At 35.1% G+C, this 7,214-nt stretch overlaps 1 pseudogene; it reads right to left on the reverse strand.

The window, feature by feature from the left end:
- Window positions 1–1,525: 1,525 nt before the first annotated feature.
- LOC118607915 lies at window positions 1,526–1,644 on the reverse strand (annotated as a pseudogene).
- Window positions 1,645–7,214: the final 5,570 nt, after the last annotated feature.

Consider the following 7,214-nt stretch of genomic DNA (forward strand, 5'->3'; position numbering starts at 1 on the left):
AGGCACACACACTCCTTGTAGTAGGTCAATAGTGTCACCTTTGTAAATGAAACTCATACCATTTCATTATTGCGATAAGATCTGCCATTTTACCTTAAATAAACAAACCTTGCTCCCTGATCCTTCACTGTTCCTACCACAAATAAGGCATGGAACTGAAGCAGCCATTTGAATAGCTAAGTGACAGTGTTTTTCTGTTGGAAACTGAGGGTTAGACATTTCCTTCCTCCCATAGCTTTTTAAATACAGAAAAAAAGTGTATTAGGCCACTAAGAATCTTTATAAAGGGAGATTCTTTTCTTCCAGTAAGCGTGATTCAAAAAATTCTTTATGTAATGTTAACATATACATATGAATAGATAATAAGGAATTATAATAAATTAAAGAAAAAGATTATCATGGTCTGACAGTGAGGATATAATGAAGCGATTATATAATGAAGAAACATTAGAATTCTGCAAGCTGAACAGGGAGTGTAAGATGAGATTCTTGACTTCAGACTCCAGTTAAGTAGAGAAAGAGGAAAAATTCTGCATTAATAAGGAGTCTAAGAGATGAGACTAAGCCGTAAAGCTGTCAGATGAAATGGCTGTACACACAGGGTCTCAGTGCCATTCATTTCTCTACAATGGCTAAGAAACATACCTTCAGCAGCCTCATTAAGATTTTAGAAAACATTTCTTCTTGAATTTTGTTTTAACCTCCAAAGTCTAATTTGAAATTATCAGCTATGAAGATTTGTTGATTATTTGCTGTGAGAAAAGGCACTTGGAAAAGTTGATGATAAGAATTGTAGTTGGAGAGAACTCCAAATACTACCAGTTTTGAGATTTGACAGTTTGTGAGTCCATCACAGTTTGGTCTATTTCCAGGATTATCTGAGGAATACTCCCTAAAACAGGCACTACTGGTTATGTTGCCTATTCAGTCTTTCTTGAGATTCCTGTGGAAATTTGTAATTAAGACAGTACATGAAACCAGCAACTGATGCCAAGAAAGATGTTTCTTTTGGCTCCATAATACCTCTGTTTAATATATGTTGGCTGTGTCTATGGCCATGCTGAACAAGCCCAATCCTGTCTGATCTCAGAAGCTAAGCAGGATTGGGCATGGTTAGTACTTGGATAGGAGAACACCTAGGAAGACTAGGTGCTGTAGGCTTTAAAAAATAAAAAAAATAAGGGATTGTAAGATGACAAAGTCCTTGAAATCTGTGAGGTCAACGAGCCTGCCAATAATCATAGGAATGATGTACTGGAGTTTAAAGAGAAACTTTTGATTTGAGAGCTAAAGTCACATAGATATCCTGCCTGAAAGTCCATGGTCAGCTTTACAATTGTTCTTTAACAATACAGAGAGAGTGAAATCTTGAGCAATTCTGACCTTTTTCCCGTCGTGATGAACTTACCATTATTGTGCACGTCAATAACTTTCAAACCATTTTTTTTAGGTGAAGCAACCCTTGGTTGACCTCGCAGATTGTAAGGAACTTGTTAGCTTAAAATTCCTTATTTTTTATTTTTTATGTCTACAGCACCTGGTCTTTCTAGGTGGTCTCCCATCCAAGTACTAACCAGGCCCGATCCTGCTTAGCTTATGAGATCAGACAGAATTGGGCTTGTTCAGGGTGGCATGGCCATAGACTCAAACCATTTTTTTAAGCTCTTGTTTAACCTTCAAGCAGTACGCACAAAGTGGGTTAACTAGGCACTTTCATGTATTGTTGGTAGGAGGAAATCTGACAATAGCTTTTTGGTAGACAATTTAGGAATATGTACCAAAATTTAAAATGCATGGTATTCATTAGAGTCCTGGCACAAAACAGATGGCACTTTCCAACAAGGTATTTAGCACATGCAATAAGTGTTTAGGGAAACCAACAAGGGTGGTACAGTACCTGAGGCAGGCCAGAGCAAGGACTGAGAGGGCAAGAGGAGGGAGTGGTGAACAGAACTTGGAGCCATATGGAGGGACATTCTTCCAGGAAATTTGGCTTTTGGTAGAAGGACGTAACCATATTTGGGTAGAAGAATATGCTGGCAGGAAGAGTGCTGGGAGAAATAACTACCTCAAATTCACTGTCCTCCCTTCTTGCAATCTCCTGTCAGCATCTCCCAGTAGTAAACTCAACCAAAAGCCAGAGGCAAGAAAGGCAACAGTTACAGTCTATATGAGTCAGTCTTCTCAGGCAAGGAACAAGGAGCTAAAGGATGGAGAGTGGGTCTTCAGCAAAAAGCAAAATATCTAACACACGCATATACCTATTGACTCAGAAATCCTATTTTTGCAATGCTTTCTAAAGAAATATTGCAACAGGCTTTCAAAGATAATCAGAATAGCAGTTCTTCATAATAGAGAAAAACTGGAAAGGACCTAAATTTCCATTAAGAGAAAGGTTAAGTAAAGTCACATTTATATTATGGAATACTATGTAGTGATAAGGTAAAATAAAAGAATCTATATGGGCTGATATGAAAATGTGTCCAAGATGTACAGTTATGTAATAAAATGCAAAACTAGCAAACAAACAAAACACCCAAGTTGTAGATAAATATAAAGAGCATGAACCTCTTTTTGTTAGGGAAAAAAAATAACAGAAGCACGAACGCGTGCATTTAAATATTTACACACAAACCTGATTGGGGATAAGCAGGTATAAAGAATATTTTAATATTTTTCCTAGATACATTTTTATTGTTTGAAATCTTTACAAGAATGTATTTGTACATTACTTGCATAATTAGATAAACCAATAAGAACGCAACTGAAAAACTTGGATTAGTCATAATTTGTAAGCTCCTGGTGTATAGAAGCCAGTCCCCTCCCTAATGTCTTTCCTTGTCTCACTGCTCTGATTCTGCTTTGTGATCATTAAGAGACTTTGATGTTCAGTCTTAGTCCTATCTCTTGGCAAACCAGTGCTTGGTATGCTTACGGAATTAGGCTGCATATTTAATTCTCCTTTAACCTATTAGGCATAGAATGTGCTCGCTGAGCTGTTTCCTTTCCCTTTGACCTTTGATATGTTTTTTAGTTCCTAAACCAAATCTCATTATATTAAGACTTAGGCAAGATGTAGGAAATGCTCACTGACCCATCTCCATGTTGTAGCTATAATCTTTAACCCTTCAATATGAGCTTCACATTTTCTTGCACATTTCCTGGTGTTTCATCTATTTCCTACTTTCCTGATTGCTTAAGTACACCAATTTGGCACCCATAATGTTTCAACGGTCTAGTTTCCCACTGTTGTCAGTTGTCAATGGGGTTTCATTTTGTTATTTTTTTAAATAAAAAAATAAATTTTATTTAGTGGTGACATTGAATAACAAAACGCAGTAAGTTTCAGGTTAACATTTTAACATTGTGTGTTCACCTCTCATAGTTAGGATTCCTTCTACCACCATATATTTGACCCCATATACCTTCTTTCCTCTACCCTATGGTAAACTCTACTCTATTGTCCATGTGCATAAGCCTCTGTTTGTCCAGTTCATTTGTTGCTTTTAGGTTTATATCCCGCATGTAACTGATATCATGTGATTTTTAATGTTTTCTGTTTGGCTTATTTTGCTTGGCATGATTATCTCAAGATCCATCCATGTTGGCTCAAATGGCAGTATTTCATCTCTTTCTAAGTTTGAGTAATATTTCATTGTATATATATATACCACAGCTTCTTTATCCAGTCATCTATCATAGGACACTTTGGTTGCTTCCATGTCCTGGCCACTGTGAATAATGCTGCTATGAACATTGGTGTGCAAATATTTTTCATTATGAGATTTCAAGCCTTTGGTGTAAATATCCAGTAAAGGGATTGCTGGATCATATGGTAGATCAATTTTTAGTTTTTTGAGGAACCTCCATACTGTTTTCCATAGTGGTTGTACCAATTTGCAGTCCCACCAGCAGTGTATGAGGATTCCTTTTTTCCCACATCCTCTCCTACACTTGTTATTACTTGCTTCATTAATAACAGATATTCTAACAGGTTTGAGATGGTATCTCATTGTGGTTTTGATTTGCATTTCCGTAACAGCTAGTGAAACTGAGCATATTTTCGTATGTTAGTTGGGCATTTGTATGTCTTCTTGGGAGAAGTGTCTGTTCAGGTCCTCTTTTCATTTTTTGATTGGATCATTTGTTTTATTTTTATTTTTTTGTTATTAAGATCTATGAGTTCTTTATATATTTGGATATTAGGCCCTTATCAGAGGCGTTCTGTGCAAATATGTGTTCTCATTCAGATGGTTGTCACTTTACCTTGTTGATGATTATATTTTAGCTGTACAGAAGCTTTTTAGTCTGATGTAGTCCCATTCATTTATTTTTGTTTACACTATCCTTGCCTTTGAGGTCAAATTCATAAAACCTCTTTAAGTCCAAGGTCCTTGAGTTTAGTTCCTATGTTTTCTTCTATGCATTTTATTGTTTCAGGTCTTATACTCAGGTCCTCAATCTATTTTGAGTTAACTTTGGTATGTGGTGATAGAAGACAGTCTAGTTCATTGTTTTCGCAGGTGACTTTCCAGTTTCCCAGCAACATTTATTGAAGAGGCTTTCCTTTTTCCACTGTATGTTTTTGTCTTTTTTGTTGAAAATTATTTGTCCATAGAAGTATGGTTTTACTTCTGGACTCTCGATTGTGTTCCACTGGTCTGTTTGTCTGTTTTTCTGCCAATGCCATGCTGTTTTGATTACTGTCGCTTTGTATTATAATTTGAAGTCAGGCAGGTGATGCCTCCAGCCTTGTTTATTTTTCTCAGAATGGCTTTGGCAACTCAGGGTCTTTTGAGCTTCCATTCTAATGTGATGATTTTTTGTTCAATTTCTTTAAAAAATGTCACTGGGATTTTGTTGGGGATTGTATTACATCTGTAAAATGCTTTAGGTAATATGGTCATTTTAACTATGTTGATTCTTCCAATCCATTTCTTTGTTTCTTCTTCAATTTCTTTTAATAGGGTCTTATAGTTTTCATTTTATTAGTCCTTCACATGTTTTGTTCGATTTATTCCTAGGTATTTTATTTTTTTGTTGCAATTTCAAAGGGAATTAATTTTTCCACTTCTTTTCCTGAAACTTTGCTATTAGAGAATAGGAACGCTTTGGATTTTTGAACGCCACCTGCAAAAAAATTTAATTTTGTATCTAGAAACTTTACTGTTTTTGCTAATTGTTTCTAGTTGTGTTCATGTGGAGTCTTTAAGGTTCTTCACATAGAGAATTATGGCATCGGCAAATAGTGATAGTTTGAATTCTTTGTTTCCTGTTTGGATGCCTTTTATATCTTTCTCTTGCCTTATTGCACTTGCTAGGACCTGCAATGTTATATTGAATAACACTGGCGATAATGGACAGCCTTGCCTTGTTCCTGATCTTAGAGGGAAGATTTTTAGCTTTTCACCATTAGGTATAAGGTTGGCCGAGGGTGTGCTATATATGGCCTTTATTTTATTAGTATATTTTCCTACTATACCAATTTTGTTAAGTGTTTTGGTCATAAATGGATGCTGTATCTTGTTAAAGACCTTTTCTACATCTATTAATATGATCATATGATTCTTATTTTTTAATTTGTTTATGTGGTGTATAATATTATTCTATTTCTGTATGTTGAACTATCCCTATGCCTCTGGGATAAAGCCCACTTGATTATGGTGTATAATGTTTTTAACATGTTGCTCTATGTGGTTCACTAGTTTGTTCAGGATTTTTGTACCTGTGTTCATGAGAGATATTGGTGTGTAGTTTTCTTTTTTTGTGTTATCTTTATCAAGTTTTGGTATCAGGGTAATATTGACCTCATAAAATCAGTTGGGAAGTATTACCTACTCTTTGATTTTTTGGAAGAGTTTAAGGAGAGCAGTTATTAAATCCTCTTTGAACATTTGGTAGAATTCAGTGGTGAAATCATCTGGCCCTGGACTTTTACATTTTGGTAGGTTTTTGATCATCATTTTAATTTCCATACTGCTGATTGCTCTATTTAGATTTTTCAGTTTTTCTTGATTCAGTCTAGGAAGGTTGTATCTTTTAAGTATTGGTTCATTTCTTCTAAGTTATTAAATTTGGTGTTATACACTTTCTCATAGTATTCTTGTGTGATCCTTTGTTTTTCTGCATTATCTTTCATAATTTCTCCTCTTTCATCCCTGATTTTGTTTATATGTGTCCTTTCTCTTTTTTCTTGGTGAGTCTAGCCATAGGTTTGTCAATTTTATTAACCTTTTCAAAAACCGACCCTTCGTTACATTTATTTTTTCTGTTGTTTTCTGTTTTCAATTTCATTTATTTCTGCTCTGGTTTTGACTATTTCCTTCTGCTTACTTCAGGCTTCATTTGTTCCTCCTTTTAAATTTTTTTAAGAAGCAGTGTTAGGTTGTTAATTTGGGCTCATTCCAAATTAACAACATAACACTGCTTCTTAAAAAAATTCAAATTAGGTTGTTAATTTGGGCTCGTATTTTGGAGATAACCCTGTGATCATGTTACCTTTGCTCTTATGACTGCTTTTTCCATGCCCCAAAAGTTTTGATATGTTGTACTATAATTACATTTTTTTTCTATGTCCCTCTTGATTTCTCTTTTTTATTTCTTCTCTGATCAGGTTCTTCTTAAATAGCATGTTGTTTAATCTCCATGTATTTGTGGCTCTTCATGCTTTCTTTTTACAGTTGATCTTTAGTTTCTAATCATTGTGATCAGAGAATATGGTTGGAATGATTTCAACCCACTTATATTTGTTGAGGCTATCTCTGTGTCCCAGCATGTGGTCAATCCTTGAGAATGTTCCATGTGTACTAGGGAAGAAGGTATAAACAGCTGTTTTGTGATGGAAGGCTCTATAAATGTTCATTATTTCCAGTTGGTATAAAGTGTCATTTAAGGATATTTCCTTATTGATTTTCTGTTAAGATGATCTGTCCATATCTGATAGTGGGGTATTTAGGTCCCTTACTATGATAGTGTTTTGGTCTGTTTCTCCCTTTAGTTCTGTTAGTAATTGCTTTACATATTTCAAGACTCCCTGATTGGGAGCATAGATATTAATATGTGATGTGTAATGTCTTCTTGATGCATGGTTTCCTTTATCATTATTAAGTGTCCCTCAGTATCTTTCTTTACCTTTTTTATTTTGAAATCTATTTCATCCGATATTGATACCACTCCTCCCACTGTTCTCTGAATGCCATTTGCTTGAAATATCA

This window comes from Rousettus aegyptiacus, unplaced genomic scaffold (assembly GCF_014176215.1).
Source record: "Rousettus aegyptiacus isolate mRouAeg1 unplaced genomic scaffold, mRouAeg1.p scaffold_m13_p_9, whole genome shotgun sequence".
NCBI lineage: Eukaryota > Metazoa > Chordata > Mammalia > Chiroptera > Pteropodidae > Rousettus > Rousettus aegyptiacus.